This window comes from Anomaloglossus baeobatrachus, unplaced genomic scaffold (genome assembly GCF_048569485.1).
Source record: "Anomaloglossus baeobatrachus isolate aAnoBae1 unplaced genomic scaffold, aAnoBae1.hap1 Scaffold_29, whole genome shotgun sequence".
Lineage (NCBI taxonomy): Eukaryota > Metazoa > Chordata > Amphibia > Anura > Aromobatidae > Anomaloglossus > Anomaloglossus baeobatrachus.
In genome coordinates, this window is record NW_027442352.1 from 234,263 (window position 1) to 255,107 (window position 20,845).

Consider the following 20,845-nt stretch of genomic DNA (forward strand, 5'->3'; position numbering starts at 1 on the left):
ATCATCTACTCACTAGAATTCTCAAGTTCATAAGGTACTGAGACATATACATGTTCACACCATTATAAAGAACAAAGTATAAACATTGAGGTTTTTCTCACACCCATGTTCCCGTGTTCTTTGATATGATATGTGTTCATTTCCTTCACTATATAGGATTGCAAGTTTTCCATTTGTACCTTAATGGCAATGACGCTATACAATTGAACACATATCATCCTGTTATCCATATAGGTGTGTATTTACCTGCTTGACTATTTTTGGTTGTTTGATCCAGAATGTTCCTCCAGATAGGTCATGTGGAAATTTTCTTTCCTCAGTACAAATGTTTTCACTATGGCTTTGGAACATTTTTTTGTATGTGCATCATGGTCATTTGACCCATTGTACTCTCAAGTAGCAATATATTGTACTGTTATGTTGTACTATGTACTAATTACGTGTTTATATGGTTTTGTAACCCTTTATGATCTTAGATAACTTTATCCTTGATAAAGACCTAAAAACAAGCTCGAAACGTTGGATGAATTATCCTTTTGCACAAATAAAGAATTTTCAGCATTCTAAGAGTTCTTTTCTTACGTTATTGATCACTATAGTGTGCCAGAGCTATTTCTATTGAATTAACTCTTATTTTTTCTGAGCACCTGCTATATACACAGTGAGCCAGACATATTCAATTTTCATTCAGAAGGCAGAGGGAAGCCTTAGCAGCTGAGCCTATATCTTGGCTTGTGAGCATTAGAACAGGCCGGCGATTACAGGGTAACATGAAAAATGTCCAGCTTGCATTATGACTAGAACATGACAATATCCTTTTAAGTACTAACCTATGATGCGTTCCTAAGCAGTTGATGTTATATGTTCTACATTTCATTTTCTGCATACTTTACAAGTAGTAGAATTTGCTTTGATATAGGCAACTGGATTTTCACAATGAAAAGGCAAAGGATAACGCCCGAAAAAGACGCCATACATTATGTCAGTGCCATCACTGACAAACCTGGATTGACCATGAAATACATCAATCCCCTTAAAGGTGAGTTAAAACAAGTTTTAACTAAATTGCCTTAATATTGTCATGCATTAGAATGACTGTCTTAGGTAATGATAAATATTTTCTACAGGAAGAGGAGTGTTTGCTGAAACTGAAATCGAAAAAGGGAGTTTTGTTGCAGAATATCGAGGTGAGCTCACGTATGCACTTACGATGGTAGACAACTACTCGAGATTTATGGTTGTGGTACAAGTCAAAGATCTAATGGCCCATACTGCAGCGAAGGTCTTCCAAGCACACTTATGCAGACCTCATGGCTACTCAGAGAGAGTCCTCACAGATCAAGGCACTGCCTTTGAAGCGGAAATCTTCAAGGACTTCTGCAGCTTTTACCGATGCAGGAAGATGCGTATTACACCCTACCATGCTCAAACCAATGGTTATCAACCTGCTCAGGACTTTACCCCATATTCCAGATGTGGCCTTACAAGTGATTTATAGAGGGGTAACAATACGTTGGGATCATCGGATCTAATCTCCCTTTTTATACACCCTAAAATCTTGTTTGCGTTAGAATAAACAATAACATCATAAAGGTATAGCAGTACCGTTTCAAAATTTCGGTGTCCCAAGCAGCATTCCATCAGCCTCTTGAAGGTTCCTGGCAAATTGCACAGCTCGAAGGGCATGCTTTTGAACTCGCAGAGACCCATCGGGGTGGCAAAGGCGGTCTTCTCCCGGTCTGCCTCAGCAACGGACACTTGCCAATAGTGACTAGTGAGATCAAGGGTAGAAAAATAATTTGCAGTTGTCAATGCAGCTAGCTATTCCTCAATACAGGGGAGTGGTGCTGTCCTTCTTCTTTAACAGGACCAACGGAGCTGCCCAGAGGCTACAACTGTCACGGATAACCCCAGCCTCCTTCATGTTGCTCAACATGTCCTTGGTACACTGGTAATGTGCAGGTAGATTTGGCTTATATCTCTCTTTGATGGGTGGGTGTGCACTTGTGGGGATGTAGTGTTTGACCCCTTTTATTTTTCAAAAGTCTAGCGGATGTTTGCTGAAGACTTGCTCGTATTCTTGCACTAGCCTGTAGACCCCCTTCTTGTGATGTGAAGGTGTGGAGTCAGTGCCTACGTGTAATTCCTTACACCACTCCTCTGGCTGACTTGGTGAGCTGTCACTGAATGGGTGGGCTGAAGCAATGGTGGATGCTGCTGTTTGGATAGCATGTGTATCTACTGAGAACAGCTTATCAATGGTGGCAAATCGGAGCAGCTTAATCTTTTGCTCTCCGCAGTTCAACACTCTCATGGGCACTCTTCCCTTCCATATTAATGAATAAAACTATGATGTAAATAGCATATAAATACCCCACAAATGCAGATAAAAGTAGGTTATGGGAAAAGGGGGAAGAGAGAAACAGGAAAATAGTGGAATAAAGTATACCTTCCAGGTGGGAGAGGAAATGGCAGCACAGCCAGTGGAGGTGAAGCAAGGGGAGCCTGCAACTAAAGAGTTGAGAGCGTTATCACATGGTGACTGAGCCTGATTGTAACGGGAGCATAGAGGTGCCGATCCTGTCTTACCTGCGTTGGTGTAGAAGTGGGTGTCCTGTGGTGGAGTCAGCTATGTGCAGTGGTGGCCGTGGGTTCTTTTATGTGCGACCGTAGTAATAGCTGCGCCCACTTCCTGTATGGGAGTGGAATGCAGTGAGGGTAATGGAACGCACGCCTGCGCATTTGTGTTTAACGTCGCGCATGTGCAGAACGGAGAAAAGGCTGCGCTCACTTCCTAATGAAAGGGAGTGAGACGCATCTGGGAAGGGAAGGGAAAAGATTAGGGTTTGGGGATGATGAAAGGGCTTTCTACGGGCAAGGATGGCAAAGGGTGGCAGTGACGGAAAGTCAGGCAGCCTGTCCTGTCCTGTCCTGTCCGTCCGTCTTTTTGTATCATGAATTGGAAAGACTGCAAGGGGGAGGGGAGGTGCTTGTGTCCAAAAGGAGGAGTTATTCAGATTTATTGCAGTGGGCGGCGGCTGCAAAAAGCACCATTCTTCTTGTTTTTGCTCTGCAAAACAGCCTTTTCAAGGGTTGGCTTGGGTGACAAAATGTCTTCTGTAGGCGTGGGTTTGTCTCCCTCTCCCTAAGATGTGTCCGGTATAGGCCAGGGTGCCACTCAAGGCCGTAACCAATTCGGGTTATAGCTTCTCGGCCTTTTGGCTAAGATCAAGTGTAGTTTCGGAGGACGCTACCTTGGTCGGTACTGGAAGGTGCCTGGGATTGCACGTCTGCCGGCCTTGAGGAAGTGTGTGCGCCTTCTGGTGACACATAGCCCTCTTGTGCCTGGACGGTTCCCAGGCAACAGGAGGCGATCACCTTTGTTATTTTGAAGTCCTACTGATAAACAGAAAAAAAAAAAAATTAAATCTGTTCTTATCAGTTTAATATCTGATACGTCCCCTCTCTGGGGACCATATATTAAATGGATTTTTAGAACAAGGAGATGGAAAAAATCTTGCTCTGTCCACTGCACGCATTGACCTGGTATTGCAGTACCTCCAGGACCGGTGCACCCCTTCTTAACCCAGTTTCCAAAAGCAGAACTCAATTCACCTGATTCAAATGAGCCCCATTAGTGAATTGAAAGAAAGCAAAAACTTTATATGCACCTCAATTTGGCCAATTCACTTTTCACACTTTCACCCTTTTTTTTATCTTTCACACCTTTTACTTGCTTTATTGATGCAAAAAGCTGTGCCAAATAGCAAACTCATCTCCACTCAACTTGACCAACTCTGCTATGTCCCGTGCAGTATCTTATTCTCAGTCTTATCTAGATCATTTGCAATTGAATAGAATAGATCCCTTTTGGCTGCTTATGACTGTGTAAAATATGTAGTTTTACTGGGCTGGGATGAGAGAATCCATTGAAGCATGGTGTAGGGATTGTGGTTCCTGTGTGCTAAGAAGAGAGGCTGGCACCAGCCAGAAAGCCCCATTGCAGCCAATAATCACTTAATAACTTTTTCAACTTGTCATCATATGGGAGGCCTTCCATTCCTTGTAGTAGTCTAGTTGCCCACCTTTGAACTGACTCTAACTTCTGAATGTCCTTTTTAAAATGTGGAGCCCAAAACTGGTTCCCATATTCCAGATGTAGCCTTACAAGTGATTTATAGAGGTGTAACAATACGTTGGGATCACGGGATCTAATCTCCCTTTTTATACACCCTAAAATCTTGTCCCAAGCAGCATTCCATCAGCCTCTGGAAGGTTCCTGGCGCATTGCACAGCTCGAAGGGCATGCTTTTGAACTCTCAGAGACCCATAGGGGTGGCGAAGGCGGTCTTCTCCCGGTCTGCCTCAGCAACGGACACTTGCCAATAGTGACTAGTGAGATCAAGGGTAGAAAAATAATTTGCAGTTCTCAATGCAGCTAGCGATTCCTCAATACGGGGAGTGGTGCCGTCCTTCTTTTTTAACAGGATCAACAGAGCTGCCCAAAGGCTACAACTGTCACGGATAACCCCAGCCGCCTTCATGTTGCTCAACATGTCCTTGGTACACTGGCAATGTGAAGGTGGTATTGGCTTATAGCTCTCTTTGATGGGTGGGTGTGCACCTGTGGGGATGTGGTGTTGGACCCCTTTTATTCCCCCAAAATCTAGCGGGCTTCCCACCGGTAACCCGCTCCCCAGCTTGGATGGATGCTGAGGGAGCCCCTTTTGCCCGCAGGCTCTGGCCCTGGGAACTGTAGCCTTGGCGGTGACTGTGCTTCCCTCTACGGTGTGAGCTGTTGCCTTCAATCGGGTCTTGACTGCTGGGAAACCCTGGAGGTTCCTGTCGCTAACGGATTTGACCGGTTTTACGGCGACTCCTAGCCTGGTCGGGGTCCGTAGGCCCTGCCGGATAGTGCTGGCTTCTCTTCACTCCCAGATCTGGTACCGGCGGGCCACCGCCCATCCCCGGTCCGTACGGTTCACTCCAATCAGCCTCTCCTGCAGAAGGTCACCACCGTCTGCCAACCTTGCTGAGTGCCCGGGCCACACACCCGGACACGGTCAGTCTCCTCTCCTCTTCACTTCTCTAACTCCAAAACTGATCTCTAATCTGACTCCTTTTCCCGCCTCCAGGACTGTGAACTCCTCGGTGGGTGGGATCAACCGCCTGGCCCACCCCCTGGTGTGGACATCAGCCCCTGGAGGAAGGCAACTAGGATTTGTGTTTAGCTTCGGTGTGCCTAGCCGGAGTGTAGAGTGTGTTGGTGTAGTACCTGTGACGACCTGGCTTGTCCAGGGCGCCACATTCCCCTATAGTAAAATGCAGACCGTCCGCGGGCTGCCCGTCCATCACCGGTTTTATTTTCACAACTGAAAAAGAATAAAACGGTAAAACATGTAAAAGCATCATAAACATTTTACAACGGTACAGCTTCCGCTCTTCTCCCACCCAAACAACCTGGCCCTGATGCTGCCCCTAAGAAGCGGGCAGCACCCCTTGACCCCAGTCCAGCACCAAGTTGCCCGAGCGGGTTCTGTCTCTTTCAGGGGGCCCACGTCCAAGGGGACCCCTGAACCCCCGGAGGATCGCCACCGGTTACGGTAGTGGCGGGCCTAGGCCATCCCTTTCCTCCAGGCCCATCCTCCCAAATCAGCCTCTCCGGAGGCGGTAACGGTGTCAAGCCAACAAACATTTTTATTTACATTGCACTAAGTTTGTGGTTGCCCTGCAAGTTCTCGGGCTTGTCCGTAAGCAGTTCCTTACGCAATGGTTGCACAGTCCCTACGGGGACAACAGTTGCCGGCAACGGCCGGTTTAATCACGGTTCAATCAGGTAAACTTCTTTGGTTGATCATCTTTACTTATCATTTAAAACTTTCAAACTGGTACACTCAACACATAAAGCCCCCCCCTTTTAAAGAGTAGTTTCCCTGTACCTAAGTGGGGGTCTACCTAGGTTGGGGCGAGTGGACCTTCGGGGTCCGGTGTCAGTGGTGACAGGCAGTGGGGCAGAGGGAACAGTCAGTTCCTCCTCCCTGCTATCATGTGGGGCAGGCGGAGGCGTAGGGGAGCTGGGTACAGGTACATCCCTGGGCACTGGCTCGCGGTTAACCGTTTCCATCATTTCTTCATCCACGGGTTGTGGGAACAGTATCACTGGAAGGATCACCGCACCGTTCTGTGTAGGCCAGTCTGCTGGAAAATCACCCATCATGGTGTGGATTACCTCTTTTTCCTTCTCCACTGGACTGGGAACTGGAGCCTCATCCGCTACTCTCAATGCTGGTGGGCACTTCTTCAGGTGGTCTCGGGAAACCGTGGCCAAAGTCCCCCCCTGGTCACGGCTGATCTGGTAGGCCTTCCCATTCTCCCATCCTGTGGGCTGGACTACATACGGGGTTTTTTCCCATTGATCATCCAGCTTGTGGGCCCTTCTTTTCCGCTTCAGCACTACATCCCCAGGTTGGAAGGAACCGGCAGGCGCCTTCTTGTTGAAGCACTGCTCCTGTTGTCCCCGACTCCGGCACAAGTTCTTTTCAACATACTCCTGGACCTGTCGGTACTGTGTCCTCCGCCGAGTGTCCCATTCAGCTGTCGACAGGAGTGCTTCTGAAGCTTCCAAGCCCATTTCCAGATCCACTGGTAGCCGGCCGGGACGAGCTCTCATCAGGTATGCTGGAGTGCATTTCGTAGAGCTGGAAGGGATGTTGTTGTACATATCGACCAGGTCAGGTAGCTTCTCCAGCCACAGGTTCCGCTCTTCCAGTGGTAACGTCTTGAGGAGGCCCAGGACCAAGTGGTTCATCTTTTCACAAATGCCATTGGTTTGGGCGTGGTAAGGCGTGGTCCGGATTTTCTTGCAGCCGTACAACTGGCAGAATTCCTGGAATACCTCTGCTTCAAAGGCCGGACCCTGGTCGGTAAGCACCCTCTCCGGGTACCAATGCGGTCAACAGAAATAAGCCTGGAAAGCCTTAGCAGCGGTGCGGCCGGTTAAGTCCTTAACTGGGATAACCACCAGGAACCTCGAGTAGTGGTCTACGATGGTCAGAGCGTAGGTGTACCCACTTCGGCTGGGGGTGAGCTTTACATGGTCAAGGGCAACCAGCTCCAGCGGTTGGTGTGTAATGATCGGGTGTAGGGGTGCCTTCTGGCTGGCCTCGTCCTTCCTTCTCAATGCGCAAGGGCCACATTCTCGGCACCAGGCCTCCACAGATTCCCGCATTCCACTCCAATAGAACCGCTCTCTTAACAACATCTCTAGCTTCTTCCACCCGAAGTGCACTGCACCATCATGGTATGCTTGCAGGACGGTGGGCACGTTAGCCTGGGGAATCACCAGCTGGCGGATCTTCTCGTGAGTCTTTGGATTAATCAGCTCGCGATACAACTTCCCCTGGTGTAGGTATAGCCGGGTCCGTTCTTGCCACAGACGTTGGGCTTCGGCAGGGGCAGCAGGGTCTATCCCAGCAGAACCCTGTTCCACTAGAGTCTTGACCAGGCGGACAGCAGGTGCCTGGTCCTGAGCTTCCTGCCAGTCCTGTCGGGGCAGCGGATCCAGGTTCACCCGTTGTTGGTAGACGTGCACCTTCTCAGTGAATGGCCGGTGAAATGCAGGCAACTCGATCTCTTCGAGGTCATCATCCTCTGGCCCCTCTTCCGACAGGTGGGGCATCCGGGAGAGTGCATTGGCATTGACGTTGGTACGGCCGGCCCGGTACTTGATGGTGAAATCGTAGTTGGCTAACCTGGTCACCCACCGCTGCTCCAACGCGCCCAGCTTGGCCGTATCTAGATGGGTCAGCAGGTTATTGTCTGTGTACGCGGTGAACTTGGCTGCTGCCAGGTAATGGCGGAACCGCTCGGTGATAGCCCACACCAGTGCCAAGAGCTCAAGCTTGAAGGAGATGTAGTTCTCAGGGTTCCTCTCAGTCGGTCGGAGTTTTCGGCTAGCATAAGCTATTACCTTTTCCCTTCTGTCTTGGACCTGGGATAGAACAGCCCCCAAGCCCACATTGCTGGCGTCGGTGTAGAGGATGAATGGGCGGCTGTAGTCAGGGTACGCTAGGATTTCCTCTCCGGTCAGGGCTGTTCTCAGCTGGCGGAAGGATTCCTCATGCTTTTCTTCCCACACCAATGGGGCTACTAGGGATCTACCACCATTGGTCTGTCCTACGAGGAGGTCTTGCATGGGGGCAGCCTTCTTTGTGTACCCCTTAATGAAGCGACGGTAATATCCCACCAGGCCCAGAAACTGCCTCACTTCCCTCACTGTGGTCGGTCTCGGCCAGTCTTGGATGGCGGTGATCTTCTCGGGGTTGGGGGCGACACCTTCCGCACCAACCACATGTCCTAGGTACTGCACTCTGGGTTTCAGCAGATGACACTTTGAGGGCTTCAACTTCATCCCATACTTGGCAAGGGACGCGAACACCTCGGCTAGGTGCTCCAGGTGGGCTTCATACGTCTGTGAGTACACAATCACATCATCCAAGTACAGCAAAACGGTCCCATAGGCAGTCTTCTCTCGGTCTTCCGGTGCCACGGCCACCTGCCAGTACCCGCTGGTGAGGTCAAGGGTGGAGAAGTAGTTAGCGGTTCTCAGCGAGGCCAGGGACTCTTTGATGCGGGGCAGAGGGTAAGCATCCTTATGCGTTATCTGGTTAATCTTCCGGTAATCCACACACATCCGCATGGTGCCATCCTTCTTCTTAACCAGCACCAACGGAGCGGCCCAGGGACTACAGCTGTCCCTAATAACCCCTGCCTCCTTCATGTTCCTCAACATGTCTTTGGCGCATTGGTAGTGCGCAGGGGGAATAGGCCTGTATCTCTCTTTAATAGGGGAGTGTGTACCGGTAGGGATGTGGTGTTGAACCCCTTTAATCTGCCCAAAATCTAGAGGGTGCTTGCTAAAAACCCGCTCATACTCCTGTACCACCCGGTATACCCCTTCCTTGTGGTGTATGGGGGTATCATCAGTGCCGACATGTAGCTCTCGATACCACTCGCCTAACTCCCCCAGGGATGAGTGGGAACCGGCAGCAGGCGGTGTGACCGGGGGAACGGCTTCATGGATCGTGTGGGGATCTAGAGTGAGCAATTTGGCAAGGGTAGCGTACCGGGTGGTGCATGAATGCACACATATTGGTTTTATAATCTTATTGTATTACTTTATATTCTTATTTCACTTGTGCATATCTCCACCATAATCCTGGCTAAGAAATATAGCTTTTTTTGGGGTACACAGGTAGTAAGGTCTTCTTTCTATTTCTTTAGGGGTGATATAGCCTGGTGGAACTCTAGACCTCTAACATTATATATGCACCCTTTTTCTTTATGGTTCTTGGACACCTTATAACATTCTTCCATACATATATATCTTTCTCATAAATTATAAATAATTAGGCATTTTTATATATTTTATTTACATTTTCATAAATAACTTTTTACAAAGCATGGGGGACATTCTCACATACATATAATTTTCATGTACGCATTCTGAAAATTTACGCATAAACCGTACACACTCCTTTTTGTAACAATTTCTATAACTCATTCGCTGAACTCTCATCCCGGATATTCATTCTTACACCGAATTTCCTGTTATAACACAACATTCATGATTTTTATTCAATTTATTTTTATTTTTTAGGTTTATTAGTAGTGATGAGCGAGTACTAAAAAGCTCGGGTGCTCGAAGCTCGGGCCGAGCCTCCCAAGATACTCGTGTACTCGGCCCGAGCACCGAGCCCAATGTTATCCTATGGGAGACCCGAGTATTTTTGTGAAATGACCACCGGCAGCATGTAGAAACCCTAAAAATGGCACAAAAGTCTCCGAAGAGTGCTCAAATGACATGGCAACAGCATGGGGAAGACCCCTTGAAGCATTTATCACTCAAAAGTCACAGCTGTGAATAATTTTGTCCGCGTTTTACGCCATTTTTACGGACTCACCAGAAAACCTTCCAAAATGACACCAAAATGATTTTTCATAGCGGAAATGTTAAGGGCACATACCCAATAGTGAGATAGAGCTAATGTATGTTACTTTTTGAGATCAATACATGAAAGATTTTACGTAAAACATTGTGTGGCACTCCGATGTCCCTGAGAAGAGACGTACATAAAGGCCTCTGAGTCTAATGTGCCCATTTTGAGGAACTGAGTCTTTGTAGTATTTTCCTTTGCCAGGGCAGTCCAAAATTGTGAGGTTCACCAATGCCCCTGCATACAGACGTGCATGATGGCCTGTAAACCTGAAGTGCCCATTGTAAGGAAGTGGGTCTATTGTAGTATAGCCCTTAGGCAGGGCAGCCAAAAATTGGGAGGCTCCACGTTGTCCCTGGATAGAGACGTGCATGAGGGCCTCAAAACATTAAGTGTCCAGTGTCAGGAAGTGGGTGTATTATAGTATAGCCCTTAGGCAGGGCAGCCAAAAATTGGGAGGCTCCATGTTGTCCCTGGATAGAGACGTGCATGAGGGCCTGTAAACCTGAAGTGCCCATTGGAAGGAAGTGGGTCTTTTGTAGTATAGCCCTTTGGCAGGGCAGCCAAAAATTGGGAGGCTCCACGTTGTCCCTGGATAGAGACGTGCATGAGGGCCTGTAAACCTGAAGTGCCCATTGGAAGGAAGTGGGTCTTTTGTAGTATAGCCCTTTGGCAGGGCAGCCAAAAATTGGGAGGCTCCACGTTGTCCCTGGATAGAGACATGCATGAGGGCCTCAAAACATTAAGTGTCCATTGTCAGGAAGTGGGTGTATTATAGTATAGCCCTTAGGCAGGGCAGCCAAAAATTGGGAGGCTCCACGTTGTCCCTGGATAGAGACGTGCATGAGGGCCTGTAAACCTGAAGTGCCCATTGGAAGGAAGTGGGTCTTTTGTAGTATAGCCCTTTGGCAGGGCAGCCAAAAATTGGGAGGCTCCACGTTGTCCCTGGATAGAGACGTGCATGAGGGCCTCAAAACATTAAGTGTCCATTGTCAGGAAGTGGGTGTATTATAGTATAGCCCTTTGGCAGGGCAGCCAAAAATTGGGAGGCTCCACGTTGTCCCTGGATAGAGACGTGCATGAGGGCCTCAAAACATTAAGTGTCCATTGTCAGGAAGTGGGTGTATTATAGTATAGCCCTTAGGCAGGGCAGCCAAAAATTGGGAGGCTCCACGTTGTCCCTGGATAGAGACGTGCATGAGGGCCTCAAAACATTAAGTGTCCATTGTCAGGAAGTGGGTCTTTTGTAGTATAGCCCTTTGGCAGGGCAGCCAAAAATTGGGAGGCTCCACGTTGTCCCTGGATAGAGACGTGCATGAGGGCCTCAAAACATTAAGTGTCCATTGTCAGGAAGTGGGTGTATTATAGTATAGCCCTTAGGCAGGGCAGCCAAAAATTGGGAGGCTCCACGTTGTCCCTGGATAGAGACGTGCATGAGGGCCTCAAAACATTAAGTGTCCATTGTCAGGAAGTGGGTCTTTTGTAGTATAGCCCTTTGGCAGGGCAGCCAAAAATTGGGAAGCTCCACGTTGTCCCTGGATAGAGACGTGCATGAGGGCCTCAAAACATTAAGTGTCCATTGTCAGGAAGTGGGTGTATTATAGTATAGCCCTTTGGCAGGGCAGCCAAAAATTGGGAGGCTCCACGTTGTCCCTGCATAGAGACGTGCATGAGGGCCTCAAAACATTGTTCCCATTGCAAAGGAGCGGGTCTCCTGTCGTTGTAATGTCCATTCTGCAAAGAATGGGCGAAAAAATTTACCACTGGGGGTATACCTGAAACAAAGGCCTAACTCTTGTAACGGTCATCATGGTGGCGCATGAGGAGAAGGAGGAGCAGTCCAGCGATTATCCAAAGTCCAGAAGTGTGTACCCATGGGTGACTGGAGGTACATGGCAAATTCCCGTTACAAACTTTAAATTCCGCTCTCATTTGCTGGTGGTGTGGTGAAGTCTGGCCCAATCCAACCCTTGTTCATCTTGATCAGAGTCAGCCTGTCAGCATTTTCAGTTGACAGGCGGGTGCGTTTATCTGTAATGATTCCACCTGCGGCACTAAAAACACGCTCTGACAAAACGCTAGCGGCAGGGCAGGCCAGGACTTCCAAGGCGTAGAGAGCCAATTCATGCCACGTGTCCACCTTGGATACCCAATAATTGTAAGGCACAGAGGAATGTCGGAGTACAGTTGTTCGATCTGCAAGGTACTCCTTGAGCATCTGGGCAAACTTAGGATTTCTTGTGGCACTACCCCGCACCTCAGGGGCTGTGGTACGTGAGGGGCTGAGAAAACTGTCCCACATCTTAAAGACTGTTCCCCTACCTCTGGCGGATTGGACTTGTGCCTCTCTCGGCTGTACGCCTTGGTTGTCCACTGATTCCTGACCTATGCCGCTAGCGTTTTGTGAGGGGAATGCTTTGCCTACTTCCGTGACTATGGCCTTCCGGAACTGCTGCATTTTGGTTGACCTCTCCGCCTCGGGAATAAGAGACATAAAGTTCTCCTTGTAGCGTGGGTCTAACAGTGTTACCAACCAGTAATGATTGTCGGCCAAGATGTTCTTAACGCGAGGGTCACGAGACAGGCAGCTTACCATAAAGTCAGCCATGTGCGCCAGACTCTTAACAGCCAGGACTTCAGTAGCCTGACCAACACGTTGACTGAACATGCTGTCCTCCTCCTCCTCCTCCTCCTCCTCATCTACCCTGTCCTCTGGCCAGCCACGCTGAACCGAGGATATGACTGGTGTGCATGTCATATCCTCAATTTGGCCGGAGATTTGCTCCATGTCTTCATCCTCCTCCTCGTCATAGTCCTCCACTGCACGTTGTGATGAGACGAGGCTGGGCTGTGTGTTATCACCCACACCCACTACTGTTTCTTGCTGCAACTCATCGCGCTCCGCCTGCAATGCATCATGTTTGGTTTTGAGCAGAGACCGTTTTAGAAGGCAGAGTAGCGGTATGGTGACGCTAATAATGGCGTCATCACCACTCACCATCTTGGTGGAGTCCTCAAAGTTTTGGAGGATGGTACATAGGTCGGACATCCATCTCCACTCCTCAGGTGTTATGTGTGGAGTTTGACCCATTTCCCGACGGCTTAGGTGATGCAGGTACTCAACAACTGCCCTTTTCTGCTCACATATCCTGACCAACATGTGCAGAGTTGAATTCCAACGCGTGGGGACATCACACACCAGTCTGTGAGCCGGAAGATGCAAACTGCACTGAAAGCCGGCAAGGCCGGCTGAAGCAGTAGGTGACTTTCGAAAATGTGCAGACAGGCGGCGAACTTTTACCAGCAGATCAGACAGCTCTGGGTATGACTTTAGAAACCGCTGAACCACGAGGTTGAGCACATGGGCCACGCATGGAACATGTGTCAGCTGGCCTCGCCTCAAAGCCGCCACCAGGTTCCGGCCATTGTCACACACGACCTTTCCTGGCTTTAGGTTCAGAGGTGTGAGCCAGTGATCTGCCTGCTGTTTCAGAGCTGTCCACAGCTCTTCTGCATTGTGGGGTTTGTCACCTATGCAGATTAGCTTCAGCACAGCCTGTTGCCGCTTCGCCGAGGCAGTGCTGCAGTGCTTCCAGCTTGGGACTGGTGTGGAGGGTACAGTGGATGAGGATGCGCAGGAGGAGGAGGAGGCTGAAGAGCATGACATTCCGGAGCTGTAGAGTGTGGGTGAAACACTGACTGAGGTAGGGCCTGCAAACCTTGGTGTGGGAAGGACGTGTTCCGTCCCTCGCTCAGACTGGGTCCCAGCTTCCACAATATTAACCCAGTGTGCCGTCAACGAGATGTAGCGGCCTTGCCCACAAGCACTTGTCCACGTGTCTGTGGTTAGGTGGACTTTGGGTGAAACAGCGTTGTTCAGGGCACGTGTGATGTTTTGTGACACGTGGTTATGCAACGCGGGGACGGCACACCGGGAGAAATAGTGGCGACTGGGGACCGAGTAACGTGGGACAGCTGCCGCCATCAGGTCGCGGAATGCTTCTGTCTCCACCAGTCTAAAAGGCAACATTTCCAGCGCAAGCAGTCGCGAAATGTTAGCATTTAGAACTGTGGCATGTGGGGTGTTGGCAGTGTATTTGCGCCTGCGTTCAAAGGTTTGCTGAATGGATAACTGAACGCTGCGCTGGGACAAGGACGTGCTTGATGATGGTGTTATTTCTGAGTAGGCAACTGCAGGTGCAGGACCGGAGGAGGCTTGTTCGCAGGCAGCATGGACAGGGGATTGGCTCGCATGCACAACCAGCGAAGACGTAGCAGTGACATTAGCAAGCACTGCTCCTCGACTCTGTTGTACTTCCCACAAAGTCGGGTGCTTGGCTGACATGTGCCTGATCATGCTGGTGGTGGTCAGGCTGCTAGTTTTGGTACCCCTGCTGATGCTGGCACGGCAGGTGTTGCAAATGGCCTTTTTAGAATCATCTGGATCCAACTTAAAAAACTGCCAGACTCGGGAAGACCTAACATTTGTACAGGCACCTTGTGTCGTGTTGTTGTTCCGGGGAACGGTTGCCTGACTTCTGCCTGGAGCCACCACCCTGCTTCTTACTGCCTGTTGGGATGATACGCCTCCCTCCCCCTGTGCACTGCTGTCCTCGCTCTGCATATCCTCCTGCCAGGTTGGGTCAGTTACTGGATCATCCACCACGTCGTCTTCCTCTTCCGCACCCTGCTCCTCCTCCTGACTTCCTGACAATTGTGTCTCATCATCGTCCACCCCTTGTTGAGACACGTTGCCAACTTCGTGAGAACGTGGCTGCTCAAATATTTGGCCATCTGTACATACGATCTCCTCATGACCCACTTCAACATGAGCTGGCGAGAGGCCAGAATGTGCGAATGGAAACGTGAACAGCTCTTCCGAGTGTCCAAGTGTGGGATCATTAATGTCCAAGGACGTGTACTCAGCCTTGTGGTAGGAAGGAGGATCAGGTTCTGAAATGTGCGGTGCAGTATCACGGCTACTGACACTTGACCGTGTGGAAGACAGAGTGTTTGTGGTGGTGCCAATCTGACTGGAAGCATTATCCGCTATCAAACTAACAACCTGTTGACACTGGTCTTGGTTCAAGAGCGGTGTACTGCTGCGGTCCCCAAGAATTTGGGACAGGACGTGCGAGCGACTAGATGTGGCCCTTTGTTGTGGCAAAATTAGAGCTTGCCCACGACCTCGGCCTCTGCCTGCACCACCATCACGTCCACTTCCTTGTTCCTTGCCAACGCCCTTGCGCATTTTGCAATGCTGTGCTGACGTGTATTCACTAGACTTGGGCGTTATATCAAAGTTTGTGCAAATTGTGCACCTGTACGCTGCCACCGACAGGCACACACGTGCGGTTTTTAAATGCAAGCACGGACGCACTAAGAACCTAACAGGTTTTGGGAGCAAAAATTAATGACGAGAACTCTGACACTATCAGCCACTGCTGACTGACGTGTATTATACACTACACTTGTGCGTTATATAATAGTTTGGTAAAAACGCACACAAGTGCACCTGTACGCTGCCACCGACAGGCACACACGTGTGGTTTTTAAATGCAAGCACGGACGCACTAAGAACCTAACACAGGTTTTAGGAGCAAAAATTAATGACGAGAACTCTGACACTATCAGCCACTGCTGACTGACGTGTATTATACACTACACTTGTGCGTTATATAATAGTTTGGTAAAAACGCACACAAGTGCACCTGTACGCTGCCACCGACAGGCACACACGTGCGGTTTTTAAATGCAAGCACGGACGCACTAAGAACCTAACACAGGTTTTAGGAGCAAAAATTAATGACGAGAACTCTGACACTATCAGCCACTGCTGACTGACGTGTATTATACACTACACTTGTGCGTTATATAATAGTTTGGTAAAAACGCACACAAGTGCACCTGTACGCTGCCACCGACAGGCACACACGTGCGGTTTTTAAATGCAAGCACGGACGCACTAAGAACCTAACACAGGTTTTAGGAGCAAAAATTAATGACGAGAACTCTGACACTATCAGCCACTGCTGACTGACGTGTATTATACACTACACTTGTGCGTTATATAATAGTTTGGTAAAAACGCACACAAGTGCACCTGTACGCTGCCACCGACAGGCACACACGTGCGGTTTTTAAATGCAAGCACGGACGCACTAAGAACCTAACAGGTTTTAGGAGCGACAATTGCTGAGAAGTCTGACACTATCAGGACTGTTTTAGACTGTGTACACCAGCCCCAGATATGATGAAGGCTGGTATACGGTCACCACTAGGAATGGCTATATACCCTGCCTGCCTGCCTGCCTGCCTGTATACTGCTACAATAGTCCTGACAAGGACTCTTTTGGTCACTAGCCTGTATTCCAACCTGGCTATACCCTGCCTGTATACAGCAACAATAGTCCTGAGAAGGACTCTGCTACTGTACTCCGACCTGGCTATACCCTGCCTGCCTGTATACAACTAGAATAGTCCTGAGAAGGACTTTTGGTCACACTGTTTGCAGCCCTCCTACGGAAATAGCTATAAAGGGCCGCAAACCTTTCCCTGAAGCAGCGACCCTCTCCCTGCACTGACTGTCTGGATAGCTGTGAGCAGAGCACAGCGCGCCCGCCGGTATAAAGGCTCGGTCACGCTGTGCAGGCCGGCCAATCACTGCAATTCCACAACTAACAGGGCTGTGGCATTGCAGTGGTCTGCCAGCCAATCCCTGCATGAGGGCTGGCTCTCAAAAGAGCGCCAACATGCAGGGATGAAGACCACGAGTACAGCACGAGTATCGCGAGATTACTCGGTCCCCGTCGAGTAGACCGAGTACAGTGATACTCGTGCGAGTACCGAGTAGTAACAAGCATGCTCGCTCATCACTATTTATTAGTAAAATGGCTTACACTCCCCTTTTTTCCACTTTTTTCTTCACTACTTTTATAAAGAAATTTTTCCTTTCTTTATTCTTAATGCAATTTTATATAGCAACACCACCATTTTTTGCCACGAACATAATTTTTCTTGTCCGTCATCCCGTTCACCCTTACAGGGTTGTGGACAGATGCACTTGTCACTACACTTCTAAGACTCAATACAGGGTCTGGAGCTCAATGCTCCCTTTTTGTTTTTTTTTTCTTCTTTTTTTTCTTTTTTTCATTTTGTCCTTCTTCTTCTTCTTTTTCTGATTTTTGTCTCAAAAAGCTGATGAAATTTGAAACACTATACCCCAGTGATTTTATAAATGTTTCTCAATATATCACTTGAGAACTTTTATGGCCGGTATTGTAACAGTTGACCATCCCGGCAGTATTTGAAATACAGCAGTCAGTCCTCTGACGTAGCTCCATATGTGTATATATAGAGGTTCTTCCTCCTTTGATTGCATACTGTTCTTTTTTTGCCCTGATGAAGGAGACAGTGATCTCTGAAACACATTGACCGGAAAAAAGAATAAAGAGATGAAATAATTAACATCAGTTTCCTTTGGTGACAGCGCGGCACGCACCCGATTTTCCTCCTATACGTTATTGCTCTTCTACTAGGGGCTGCGGCTGTCGCCATTTGTAACGTGCATTTAGGGGTTGTGACTGGCACAACCTTAATAGGTGAGTGCAACTACTATTAATTATTTGTTACCTTACCAGGTAAGACCCTAATTTGTGCGTCTGCTCCAGAGTTATTTCCCTGATTATTAATATCTGACAGGCAGTGATTGATCCTGCATTCTCACCTTCCTCTCTGTTGCACATTCTTATTGTTCCTATATGCTCTCTATTTCCATCAGACTTTTTTTGTCCTTCGGTGGGGCTCTAACATATGTGCACCATTTATTATTTATTTTTATGGATTCCTTTCTTTTTTCATGCTAGCGTTCATTATGCAGTAGTCATTCATGATATATCTTATATTTGTGAATCCATTAGGGCTCTATATGTCTGGTGCATCACATTGGGTCTTTTCAGTGCACAATAGGCACCTTTTTCTGTTATGCTCTGCTGCCACCTTATGGACATCCTATCAGTGATGCCAGAAAAAAATGGACATGTCTCCGTGCAGCAATCACGGACACGCGGGTACGCCGCACGGAGACACGTGCAGTGAAAAATCACTGATGTGTGAGCAGACCCATTCATTATAATGGATCTGCGTATCTCAGTGATTCTGTTATGTTTAAAAAAAAGCACAAACGTACCAGAATCACTGACGTGTGAAACAGGCCTTATAGTGTTTTGATTTATGTATGTATTATACAACTTCTGTGGATCTTGTATGAGTGACTTTTCTTCATTTTATTGGATTGTTTTAAAATATTGAAATAAAGTCACGCTTCCTATGCATCCTTTTGTATTCTGATTGGCTACTATAATACAGTTTTTAGGCACTGAGATCGATACCAGAGGCATGGTCTTCCGCTTACCAGAGGATAAGCTCAAAAGGCTAAGGGACATAATAGAAGGGTTTAGTGCTGTTAATAAGGTGGCATTAAGATAAATGAAATATATCTTCTCGGTCTTCTCGTTTTCTTGCTGAGTTGTGCCAATGGACAGAGTTTTTTCTAGACATTTGCTATTGGAAACTCAGGGAACCAAAGCTCCTGGATAGAGTTGAGCGCGGTTCGTGGTTCGTGGTTCTCCAGTTCTAGGCTCGAGTGATTTTGGGGCATGTTCTAGATCGAACTAGAACTCGAGCTTTTTGCAAAAGCTCGATAGTTCTAGAAACGTTCGAGAACGGTTCTAGCAGCCAAAAAACAGCTAAATCATAGCTTGGTTTCTGCTGTAATAGTGTAAGTCACTCTGTGAATCAAACTATTATCACATTTCAGTGTATAGTGTGCGTGAACAGCGCCTTCAGATCACTGCTGTTTCTATAATGGCGATCGCCATTTTTTTTTTTTTTTTCTTGTCTTCCTTCCCTAAGTGCGCGCGTCTTGTGGGGCGGGCCAGCATGTCAGCCAATCACAGACACACACACAGCTAAGTTGACTTTGAGCCAGAGAAGCAACGGCATGTGTGATAGGATCTGCATGTCACATGTCCCTGCATTATAAAACCGGACATTTTCTTCACGGACGCCATTATCTGCCTTCTGCGTCTTTGGTGTCAGACATCACTGTCGCAGCTCCGTCCTCCTGAGTCCTATAGCCGATACAGCTGTATGCGCTGCATACACAGCGTTAGACAGCATAGGGAGAGCACTTTATAGCAGTCCTTTTAAGGGCTCAAACCGGCAGGGTCAGAGAGCCATAGGTGACAGGTCCTGCAAACAGCAACAGCATCTGTGTAGCCAAGGTCAGGGATTTCCTCCCTGCATTTCACCATTAGGAGGGAATAGAAAGGCAGGCTTCCATTCCTCTACCCAGAGCACCTGTCCTCTGCACACTCCAACTCATTATAACTAAGCCATTATACTAGCAAACACTCAGTGTACCTAGTGGCATCCTATCTGTGGCTATTGGACTTTGCTATAGTCCCACTAGTGCAAAGACATTTGCAGAGCACGTCTGCCTGCATTGCACACTCCAACTTTTTTAAACTAAGCAATTTTACTAGCAAACACTCAGTGTACCTAGTGGCATCCTATACGTGGCTATTGGACTTTGCTATAGTCCCACTAGTGCCAAGACATTTGCAGAGCGCATCTGCCTGCGTTGCACACTCCAACTAATTTTAACTTAGCCATTATACTAGCAAACACTCAGTGTACCTAGTGGCATCCTATACGTGGCTATTGGACTTTGCTATAGTCCCACTAGTGCCAAGACATTTGCAGAGCGCATCTGCCTGCGTTGCACACTCCAACTAATTATAAGTAAGCCATTATACTAGCAAACACTCAGTGTACCTAGTGGCATCCTATCTGTGGCTATTGGACTTTGCTATAGTCCCACTAGTGCCAAGACATTTGCAGAGCGCATCTGCCTGCGTTGCACACTCCAACTAATTATAAGTAAGCCATTATACTAGCAAACACTCAGTGTACCTAGTGGCATCCTATACGTGGCTATTGGACTTTGCTATAGTCCCACTAGTGCCAAGACATTTGCAGAGCGCATCTGCCTGCGTTGCACACTCCAACTAATTATAAGTAAGCCATTATACTAGCAAACACTCAGTGTACCTAGTGGCATCCTATACGTGGCTATTGGACCTTGCTATAGTCCCACTAGTGCCAAGACATTTGCAGAGCGCATCTGCCTGCGTTGCACACTCCAACTAATTATAAGTAAGCCATTATACTAGCAAACACTCAGTGTACCTAGTGGCATCCTATCTGTGGCTATTGGACTTTGCTGTAGTCCCACTAGTGCCAAGACATTTGCAGAGCGCATCTGCCTGCGTTGCACACTCCAACTAATTTTAACTTAGCCATTATACTAGCAAACACTCAGTGTACCTAGTGGCATCCTATACGTGGCTATTGGACTTTGCTATAGTCCCACTAGTGCCAAGACATTTGCAGAGCGCATCTGCCTGCGTTGCACACTCCAACTAATTATAAGTAAGCCATTATACTAGCAAACACTCAGTGTACCTAGTGGCATCCTATCTGTGGCTATTGGACTTTGCTATAGTCCCACTAGTGCCAAGACATTTGCAGAGCGCATCTGCCTGCGTTGCACACTCCAACTAATTATAAGTAAGCCATTATACTAGCAAACACTCAGTGTACCTAGTGGCATCCTATACGTGGCTATTGGACTTTGCTATAGTCCCACTAGTGCCAAGACATTTGCAGAGCGCATCTGCCTGCGTTGCACACTCCAACTAATTATAAGTAAGCCATTATACTAGCAAACACTCAGTGTACCTAGTGGCATCCTATACGTGGCTATTGGACCTTGCTATAGTCCCACT

At 48.1% G+C, this 20,845-nt stretch overlaps 1 pseudogene; it reads left to right on the forward strand.

The window, feature by feature from the left end:
* The first annotated feature begins 3,373 nt into the window (after positions 1-3,373).
* On the forward strand, positions 3,374-3,580 carry LOC142266688 (U2 spliceosomal RNA; annotated as a pseudogene).
* The last annotated feature ends 17,265 nt before the right edge of the window (positions 3,581-20,845 follow it).